We start from the raw sequence: 12,291 nt of genomic DNA, 5'->3' as shown, positions 1-12,291 counted from the left end.
CCTGCCTACACTAACTTATCGCATCTGTAGGCAGTGATGCGCATGCACAGTTACATCCGTAAAACCAGCGCATTCGCAGCACTACCTACAGCTGGGGTAAGTCTGTGTGTAATGCAAATACCGCGGTCGCACTGTCTGGTGTTTGGACGCCCTCTATGTCTTAGAGAGTGACGGCAGAGCGAACGCACGCCGTTATGAAGACGCCCACTTTTCTCTCTTAGCACAAGTCATCTCCAGGAAGTATATGAACAATCGGAACCATGGAGAGCCATCGGAGCTGCACGCAGCGCTTGAGGTAGACCCTACCCCGCCGCAATCACTGCGATGACTGCAGGCTGAAATACAACCAGGTGACGTGTACAATGACGCTTCCATGCTAATTATGCACACCCATAAAACGCCGGCGTTCGCAGCACCACTCCCCCGTTCACAAGCACCTTCCCCTGTTACCACCCACAAACGGCGTTAGCTGTCGCTCAAAATAGCGTCCAGACTGTGTACTATGAGCGCACGATTCCCGAGTGATGCACGCATGCGCATATTGACGCATCCGCTTGCGAAAACGGGCGACTATTGCCCAAAGCTTGCGTCCGCAGCTTAGCGAGCGGGTCTGAATTAGGCCCACAGTACAATACATTATTATTCATTGTATTATTCAAACAATGAATAATAATGTATTTACAGGTTTTTAAATGGAGAAATATGGCCGGTGAAGATCGGTCACTTTTCATGCCACTTTCTCTGAAAAGCAAAAAATTGGTTCAATTATTTTTTTCTGTTCCCCCTCCAGGATCAGCCATGTCTGAGGAAGGAAAGGGGGCGGGGAAGGGGCGTGGCTGTCCCGCCTCCGGCTGTTCAAAGCCTCTGTCAGCAGCCTCTTACAGCGGGGGCAAAGCCACACATCAGTGTGACGCTCAATTCTCCCTTCCCACCTGCTGTACAGTGTTGCGATTTCTGCCATTTTACAGTGGGGGAAGAGGCTGCAATGGCACAATTCAATGCAACCCTTGTGCCACCAGCTTCATTCTGGGACGTGTGCGGGGGATGGGCCAACTCTGACAGGACGCCCGTAGAGCCCCCCTATGTTTGGGAATCGGTATGATACCCGGTGGTTCAAATCCCGACAGCGGCAGCCCGACAAGGATGAAAATCCCGATCGTCCCCAGGTAAGTATTCACTAACCTATTCTACTCCCTAACCCTAAAATTCCCCCCCAGTGCCTAACCCTAATACCCCCTCTAAAAGCCTAAATCTAACTCCCCCTTCCCCGCCGCCTAAACCTAAGTCCCCCTGGGGGGGTGCCTAACCCTAAGTCCCCCCGGGGGTGCCTAACACTAACCCTCCCCCTAGTCTAACCCTAACCTCTAGGGGGGGTGCCTAACCCTAAGTTCCCCCGGGAACCCTAAACCTAACCCCCCCCCTCGGCTATCTGCGCTCAGCGCCCGGCGTCCCTTCGATCAGAATGCCGGGCGCCAGTCTCCCGGCATCGGTAAAATAACAGGCGTCTACATTTAGACGCCTGTCATATAACCCTCGCCGGGATTAAGCAGTCGGGAAGCCAGCTGTCGGGATTAGGTCCGCAGACTTCCCGACTGCTTACCGTATGTTTGGGACTCTCCTGGACGTCGCAACAGAGTTGGCAAGTGTGAAATTCTGTGGGTGTAGGATGTATTGATGGGAAAGTGATTTTTGAACTTGTAGATGGGAGTTGCAAGTGTTTTTTCCCAACATTTTACAATCTTTTCTATACACATTTAAAAATCACTATAGAGACATTTTAATGTCTCCCAAAATAATCCTGACGCCTTTATTTGCTGAAATACATTTGCTGGCTGTCATTTTCCGTCATTTATAAAAGCTGAAATCCTGTGACACCATGTTACTGTCTCCAATGCTTTCCTTCTGGCCACTACCAGCCTCCTACACTGTCCTGCTGTCTTATTTAGCCCACCGGCGTAATGCCGTCTTTGATTATACTGCAAGAGAACCAGGAGCGCGCTTCAGGAAAATATCCTGCAACATGCACGTTAATTAACGTAAGACGGGAATTCACACTATGGAGATCTCGGCTAATTTAATCTGCTCCTAAATCATTCGTATTAACTATTTAATAATGACCCCATTCTACCCCCAACTAGTACAGACATTAAATCATTAGTATTCGCATTAAACAAATAGTCTTCCTTCTAGCAGAATTCAGCCCAGCATTACAATAATAACACCCCACCTAATCTAAATAACTACTATCACCCTACTAATAAATTTAATTGCCACCACCATCAAATAAAAAGACCCACAAATAAAGGATTACCGCCCCTCCACCATTAAATAAGTAATCCTCACACCACCATTAAATTATTAGCCCAAGCACCCACCTACGTATAGACACACAGTTAAACACACACACTTATACCATACTTTGTGTTTCCCCCTTCCATGCGAAGCCCAGAAAGAAAATGCAGCTGGCCACTGTGGGGGCAGGGTCGGACTCTTCACGTTAGGACCTGCCCCTGTTGCAGTAAAACGCATCAAATCGCGGGTCCGAGGGGAAGGGTCTGGGGTAAAACGTCTCAATTCGCATCAATTAGCCCCGCCCCCTCCATATGGACCTGCAACTCCTCCTCTCTACTTCCTGTCCACCTCACTAGGAAGTGGGTGGGATGCAGTAGATACATCCACTCTTCCGGGGGTTTTGGACAACTACCCGAAAAATCTGGAGTCCCCCACGCATTTCAGAGATTTACATGATCAAAGCGTGATCCTGCTGAATCTTTAAAATTCAAACAAACTCCAATCATCCCTAAACTCCTATGGGCTGATCGGGCATTGACAATGATAATATTACAAATTAGTTGTATTATGACCAATGCATACTTCCCTACTCTTCAGAAAGTTGCGGGAGGCTCACGATTTTTCAGGTAGCCCCCACGCACCCCTAGAAGAGTGGCCGAATATCCCGCATCCCGACCATTTCCTGATGATGTTGGCAGAATGGGGGAGATAAAAATGGGAATAAGCGATCCATATGGAGGGGGGGTTTGGCTAAAATTATGCGAAAACATAATTTAGCCCTGGCACCCTCGAATTGCAGATTTTTGCCACGATGGTGGTGGGGCTTAATGGTGTCAGAGCCAGCCCCACCATTCGAAGACCCAAGCAGCATATTCTCTCCAGGCTTCTCCCAGAGAGGAGATGGAAAAAGTAGGAAAGTATGGACCAAAGTGTAAAGAAAAGTTATCACAACCAGTGGTGGATTTTACCTAGCGGCTGCGAGGCAGCACATCCCCCCTCCCCCCAGTAAAACCAGCCACTTCAGTGAGCCTGCACTGGCTACACTGTGACTGGAGGTGGCTTCCCATTGGAAGTGCTAGCTGCCAATCACACACAGGACAGGCAGCCCCAGGGGGAGGGCCAGTCCGGGCTGCAATTAGCAGAGAGCGCCGTCCAGGGGAAGCGCTGCTCTGCTTTTCGGCAGCCCAACACGGCTTCTCTTACGGCCAAGTAACAAAAACTAATAGCTACTCAGGGGCGAGGAGCGGGTACTAATTATCTGGCCCGTACTTGCAGGAGGGGCCCGGCTGCATCCCCTCCCTCCCTCTTACAATACAGCAGCCCAGAATATGGGCTCTGTATTATACTGTGGTCACCAGAATATGGGCTCTGTATTATACTATGGACACCAGAATATGGGCTCTGCATTATACTATGGTCACCAGAATATGGGCTCTGCATTGTACTATGGTCACCAGAATATGGGCTCTGCATTATACTATGGTCACCAGAATATGGGCTCTGCATTGTACTATGGTCACCAGAATATGGGCTCTGCATTGTACTATGGTCACCAGAATATGGGCTCTGGATTATACTATGGTCAGCAGAATATGGGCTCTGCATTATAATATGGACACCAGAATATGGGCTCTGCATTATACTGTTCTCACCAGAATATGGGCTCTGTATTATACTATGGTCACCAGAATATGGGCTCTGTATTGTACTATGGTCACCAGAATATGGGTTCTATGTTATACTATGGTCACCAGAATATGGGCTCTGCATTGTACTATGGTCACCAGAATATGTGCTCTTTGTTATACTATGGACACCAGAATATGGGCTCTGCATTTTACTATGGTCACCGGAATATGGGCTCTGTATTATACTATGGTCACCAGAATATGGGCTCTGCATTATACTATGGTCACCAGAATATGGGCTCTGCATTGTACTATGATCACCAGAATATGGGCTCTGTGTTATACTATGGTCACCAGAATATGGGCTCTGCATTGTACTATGGTCACCAGAATATGGGCTCTGCATTATACTATGGTCACCAGAATATGGGCTCTGTGTTATACTATGGTCACCAGAATATGGGCTCTGCATTGTACTATGGTCACCAGAATATGGGCTCTGTGTTAAACTATGGTCACCAGAATATGAGCTCTGCATTATACAATAGTCACCAGAATATGGGCTCTGCATTATACTATGGTCAACAGAATATGGGCTCTGCATTATACTATTCTCACCAGAATATGGGCTCTGCATTATACTATTCTCACCAGAATATGGTATCTGCATTATACTATGGTCACCAGAATATGGGCTCTGCATTATACTATGGTCACCAGAATATGGGCTCTGTATTATACTATGGTTACCAGAATATGGGCTCTGTATTATACTATGGACACCAGAATATAGGGTCTGCATTATACTATTCTCACCAGAATACGGGCTCTGCATTATACTATGGTCACCAGAATATGGGCTCTGCATTATACTATGGTCACCAGAATATGGGCTCTGCATTATACTATGGTCACCAGAATCTGGGCTCTGCATTATACTATGGACACCAGAATATGGGCTCTGCATTATACTATGGTCACCAGAATATCGGCTCTGCATTATACTATGGACACCAGAAAATGGGATCTGCATTGTACTGTGGTACCAAGAATATGGGCTCTGCATTGTACTGTGCTCACCAGAATATGGGCTCTGCATTGTACTGTGGTCACCAGAATATGGGCTCTGCATTAAACTATGGTCACCAGAATATGAGCTCTGCATTATACTAAGGACACCAGAATATGGGCTCTGCATTATACTATTCTCACCAGAATATGGGCTCTGCATTATACTATTCTCACCAGAATATGGGCTCTATATTATACTTTGGTCACCAGAATTTGGGCTCTGTATTATACTATGGTCACAGAATTTGGGCTCTGTATTATACTATGGTCACAGAATATGGGCTCTGTATTATACTATTCTCACCAGAATATGGGTTCTGTATTATACTTTGGTCACCAGAATATGGGCTCTGTATTGTACTACGGTCACCAGAATATGGGCTCTGTATTGTACTATTCTCACCAGAATATGGGCTCTGTATTGTACTATGGTCACCAGAATATGGGCTCTGCATTATACTATATGGGCTCTATATTACACTATGGTCACCAGAATATGGGCTCTGCATTATACTATTCTCACCAGAATATGGGCTCTGTATTGTACTACAATCACCAGAATATGGGCTCTGCATTGTACTATGGTCACCAGAATATGGGCTCTGCATTATACTATTCTCACCAGAATATGGCCTCTGTATTATACTATGGACACTAGAATATGGGCTCTGCATTGTACTATGGTCACCAGAATATGGGCTCTGCATTGTACTATGGTCACCAGAATATGGGCTCTGCATTGTACTATGGTCACTAGAATATGGGCTCTGTATTGTACTATGGTCACGAGAATATGAGCTCTGCATTATACTATGGTCACCAGAATATGGAACCTGCATTATACTATTCTCACCAGAATATGGGCTCAGTATTATACTATGGTCACCAGACTATGACCTCTGTATTATACTATAGTCGCCATAATATAGGTTCTGCATTATACTATTCTCACCAGAATATGGGCTCTATATTATACTATGGTCACCAGAATATGGGCTCTGCATTATACTATGGACACCAGAATATGGGCTCTGTATTATACTAAGGTCACCAGAATATGGGCTCTGCATTGTACTATGGTCACAAGAATATGTGCTCTTTGTTATACTATGGACACCAGAATATGGGCTCTGCATTCTACTATGGTCACCGGAATATGGGCTCTGTATTATACTATGGTCACCAGAATATGGGCTCTGCATTATACTATGGTCACCAGAATATGGGCTCTGCATTGTACTATGATCACCAGAATATGGGCTCTGTGTTATACTATGGTCACCAGAATATGGGCTCTGTGTTATACTATGGTCACCAGAATATGAGCTCTGCGTTATACAATGGTCACCAGAATATGGGCTCTGCATTATACTATGGTCAACAGAATATGGGCTCTGCATTATACTATTCTCACCAGAATATGGGCTCTGCATTATACTATTCTCACCAGAATATGGTATCTGCATTATACTATGGTCACCAGAATATGGGCTCTGCATTATACTATGGTCACCAGAATATGGGCTCTGTATTATACTATGGACACCAGAATATAGGGTCTGCATTATACTATTCTCAACAGAATATGGGCTCTGCATTATACTATGGTCACCAGAATATGGGCTCTGCATTATACTATGGTCACCAGAATATGGGCTCTGCATTATACTATGGACACCAGAATATGGGCTCTGCATTATACTATGGTCACCAGAAAATCGGCTCTGCATTATACTATGGACACCAGAATATGGGATCTGCATTGTACTGTGGTCACCAGAATATGGGCTCTGCATTGTACTGTGGTCACCAGAATGTGGGCTCTGCATTGTCCTGTGGTCACCAGAATATGGGCTCTGCATTAAACTATGGTCACCAGAATATGAGCTCTGCATTATACTAAGGACACCAGAATATGGGCTCTGCATTGTACTATTCGCACCAGAATATGGGCTCTATATTATACTTTGGTCACCAGAATTTGGGCTCTGTATTATACTATGGTCACAGAATATGGGCTCTGTATTATACTATTCTCACCAGAATATGGGTTCTGTATTGTACTATGGTCACCAGAATATGGGCTCTGCATTATACTATATGGGCTCTGTATTACACTATGGTCACCAGAATATGGGCTCTGCATTATACTATTCTCACCAGAATATGGGCTCTGCATTGTACTACAATCACCAGAATATGGGCTCTGCATTGTACTATGGTCACCAGAATATGGGCTCTGCATTATACTATTCTCACCAGAATATGGCCTCTGTATTATACTATGGTCTCTAGAATATGGGCTCTGCATTGTACTATGGTCACCAGAATATGGGCTCTGTATTGTACTATGGTCACGAGAATATGAGCTCTGCATTATACTATGGTCACCAGAATATGGAACCTGCATTATACTATTCTCACCAGAATATGGGCTCAGTATTATACTATGGTCACCAGAATATGACCTCTGTATTATACTATAGTCGCCATAATATAGATTCTGCATTATACTATTCTCACCAGAATATGGGCTCTATATTATACTATGGTCACCAGAATATGAGCTCTGCATTATACTATGGTCACCAGAATATGGGCTCTGCATTATACTGTTCTCACCAGAATATGGGCTCTGTATTATACTATGGACACCAGAATATGGGCTCTGTATTATACTATGGACACCAGAATATGGGCTCTGCATTATACTATGGTCACCAGAATATGGGCTCTGCATTGTACTATGGTCACCAGAATATGGAACCTGCATTATACTATTCTCACCAGAATATGGGCTCAGTATTATACTATGGTCACCAGAATATGACCTCTGTATTATACTATAGTCGCCATAATATAGATTCTGCATTATACTATTCTCACCAGAATATGGGCTCTATATTATACTATGGTCACCAGAATATGAGCTCTGCATTATACTATGGTCACCAGAATATGGGCTCTGCATTATACTGTTCTCACCAGAATATGGGCTCTGTATTATACTATGGACACCAGAATATGGGCTCTGTATTATACTATGGACACCAGAATATGGGCTCTGCATTATACTATGGTCACCAGAATATGGGCTCTGCATTGTACTATGGTCACCAGAATATGGGCTCTGCATTACACTATGGTCACCAGAATATGGGCTTTGCATTATACTGTTCTCACCAGAATATGGGCTCTGTATTATACTATGGACACCAGAATATGGGCTCTGCATTATACTATGGTCACCAGAATATGGGCTCTGCATTGTACTATGGTCACCAGAATATGGGCTCTCCATTATACTATGGTCACCAGAATATGGGCTCTGCATTGAACTATGGTCACCAGAATATGGGCTCTGCATTGTACTATGGTCACCAGAATATGGGCTCTGCATTGTACTATTCTCACCAGAAAATGGGCTCTGCATTATACTATGGACACCAGAATATGGGCTCTGTATTTTACTATGGTCACCAGAATATGGGCTCTGTATTGTACTATGGTCACCAGAATATGGGTTCTATGTTATACTATGGTCACCAGAATATGGGCTCTGCACTGTACTATGGTCTCCAGAATATGTGCTCTTTGTTATACTATGGACACCAGAATATGGGCTCTGCATTGTACTATGGTCACCGGAATATGGGCTCTGTATTATACTATGGTCACCAGAATATGGGCTCTGAATTATACTATGGTCTCCAGAATATGGGCTCTGCATTGTACTATGATCACCAGAATATGGGCTCTGTGTTATACTATGGTCACCAGAATATGGGCTCTGCATTGTACTATGGTCACCAGAATATGGGCTCTGCATTATACTATGGTCACCAGAATATGGGCTCTGTGTTATACTATGGTCACCAGAATATGGGCTCTGCATTGTACTATGGTCACCAGAATATGGGCTCTGTGTTATACTATGGTCACCAGAATATGAGCTCTGCATTATACAATGGTCACCAGAATATGGGCTCTGCATTATACTATGGTCAACAGAATATGGGCTCTGCATTATACTATTCTCACCAGAATATGGGCTCTGCATTATACTATTCACACCAGAATATGGTATCTGCATTATACTATGGTCACCAGAATATGAGCTCTGCATTATACAATAGTCACCAGAATATAGGCTCTGCATTGTACTATGGTCACCAGAATATGGGCTCTGCATTATACTATTCTCACCAGAATATGGGCTCTGCATTATACTATGGTCACCAGAATATGGGCTCTGCATTGTACTATGGTCACCAGAATATGGGCTCTGCATTGTACTATGGTCACCAGTATATGGGCTCTGCATTGTACTATGGTCACCAGAATATGGGCTCTGCATTGTACTATGGTCACTAGAATATGGGCTCTGTATTATACTATGGTCACGAGAATATGAGCTCTGCATTATACTATGGTCACCAGAATATGGGGTCTGCATTATACTATTCTCACCAGAATATGGACTCTGTATTATACTGTGGTCACCAGAATAAGGGCTCTGTATTATACTATGATCATCAGAATATGGGCTCTGTATTATACTATGGTCACCAGAATATGAGCTCTGCATTATACTATGGTCACCAGAATATGAGCTCTGCATTATACTATAGTCACCATAATATGGGTTCTGCATTATACTATTCTCACCAGAATATGGGGCCTGATTCAGACCCACTCGCGAGCGGCTGTCCGCTCGCAAGTGGGTCGATGTTATGGACTGAGCATGCGCACAACGGAGGGAGCTCCGTCGTGCGCATGCGCCAGACGCGACGAGCGAAGGAAAGTCCTTCGCTCGTTGTGTCCGATCAAAGGGGGCGTGCTGTCAATGTTGATTGACAGCACGCCCCCTTTGGTAGGCGTGCCTCCCTGACGGGGGCGTTCCCACGGGAACGCCTCCCGTCAGAAGCCGGCCCACTGACATCACTAGTGATGTCAGTGGGAGTGATTTTGGCTCTGATAGAGCCAAAATCACTCCGGAGCTTGCGGTTGAAAACCTCAACCACAGGCTCCGGCTCGCAATTTCGATGGTCGCGATGGTCACGACCATCGCGGCCATCACAATGCACGCTCGTATAGCCTGTGGGTGGTGACCCACAGCTATACGAGCGTCCAGGAGGACGCTCCATTTTCATGGAGCCCGGCCCTCATTCAGAGCGTGCGCTCTGCTCAGAGCGTACGGCTCTGAATGAGGGCCTTGGTCTCTATATTATACTATGGTCACCAGAATATGGGCTCTGTATTATACTATGGTCACCAGAATATGAGCTCTGTATTATACTATGGTCACCAGAGTATGGGCTCTGTATTATACTATTGTCAGAATATGGGCTCTGCATTATACTATTCTCACCAGAATATGGGCTCTGTATTATACTATGGTCACCAGAATATGGGCTTTGTATTATACTATGGTCACCAGAATATGGGCTCTGCATTATACTATTCTCACCAGAATATGGGCTCTGTATTATACTATTGTCACCAGAATATGAGCTCTGCATTATTATATTATGGTCTCCAGAATATGGGCTCTGTATTATACTATTCTCACCAGAATATGGGTTCTGCATTGTACTATGGATAGCAGAATATGGGCTCTGTATTATACCGTGGTCACCAGAACATGGGCTCTGCATTGTACTGTGGTCACCAGAATATGGGCTCTGCATTGTACTGTGGTCACCAGAATTTGGGCTCTGCATTGTACTATGGTCACCAGAATATGGGCTCTGCATTGTACTATGGTCACCAGAATGTGGCCTCTGCATTGTACTATGGTCACCAGAATGTGGGATCTGCATTGTACTATGGTCACCAGAATGTGGGCTCTGCATTGTACTATGGTCACCAGAATGTGGGCACTGTATTGTACTATGGTCACCAGAATATGGGCTCTGTATTGTACTATGGTCACCAGAATATGGGCTCTGTATTGTACTATGGTTACCAGAATATGGGCTCTGTATTGTACTATGGTCACCAGAATATGGGCTCTGCATTGTACTATGGACATCAGAATATGGTCTCTGAATTATACTATGGTCACCAGAATATGAGCTCTGCATTATATTATGGTCACCAGAATATGGGCTCTGTATTGTACTATGGTCACCAGAATATGGGCTCTGTATTGTACTATTCTCACCAGAATATTAGGGGTCTGCATTGTACCATGTATACCAGAATATGGGCTCTGCATTGTACCATGGTCACCAGAATATGGGCTCTGCATTATACCGTGGTCACCAGAATATGAGCTCTGCATTATACTGTGGTCACCAGAATATGGGCTTTGCATTGTACTGTGGTCACAAGAATATGGGCTCTGCATTGTACTATTCTCACATAATATGGGCTCTGCATTATACTATTCTCACCAGAATATTGGTTCTGCATTTTACTATGGTCACCAGAATATGGGCTCTGCATTGTACTATGGTCACCAGAATATGGGCTCTGCATTGTACTATGGTCACCAGAATATGGGCTCTGCATTGTACTATGGTCACCAGAATATGGGCTCTGCATTGTACTATGGTCACCAGAATGTGGGCTCTGCATTGTACTATGGTCACCAGAATATGAGCTCTGCATTGTACTATGGACACCAGAACATTGGCTCTGCATTGTACTATGGACAGAAGAATATGGGCTCTGCATTATACTATTCTCACCAGAATATGGGCTCTGCATTGTAGTATGCTCACCTGTGCTATGGTCACCAGAATATAGGCTATGCATTATACTCTGGTCATCAGAATATGGGCTCTGTATTATACTATGGTCACCAGAATATGGGCTCTGTATTATACTATGGTCACCAGAATATGGGGTCTGCATTATACTATGGTCACCAAAATATGGGCTCTGCATTATACTATGGTCACCAGAATATGATCCCTGTATTGTAATATAGACACCAGAATATAAATAAGGTTCTTAGCATGTTTGGCCAATAATGTATGCCCACCTACCACGTCAAGGTGAACTCCATCCAAGACTTACCAAAAATAGAGCCCATTCTCATGTGCAAGCTGCAATGCAAGGACCTATACTAATTAAAATTACCTAAGGCCATTTGCCTTCTCACTAGACCAGTATTCCTCAGTACCCCAAACAGTGCATGTTTTCCAGGTTTTCTCACAGAATCACATGTGAAATAATTAGCTCCTGCTGTGTATCTTTTACAATGTGTGAGTGGGGGCGATTCAATTGTTGCGTGGGCGGCAATAATATTGAGCACCCAATTTTGCAGTTCAATTGTTTTGGGTGCTCATTA

Source organism: Taudactylus pleione, unplaced genomic scaffold (genome assembly GCF_031769625.1).
Source record: "Taudactylus pleione unplaced genomic scaffold, aTauple2 ptg001144l, whole genome shotgun sequence".
NCBI lineage: Eukaryota > Metazoa > Chordata > Amphibia > Anura > Myobatrachidae > Taudactylus > Taudactylus pleione.
This window is presented reverse-complemented; position numbering follows the sequence as displayed.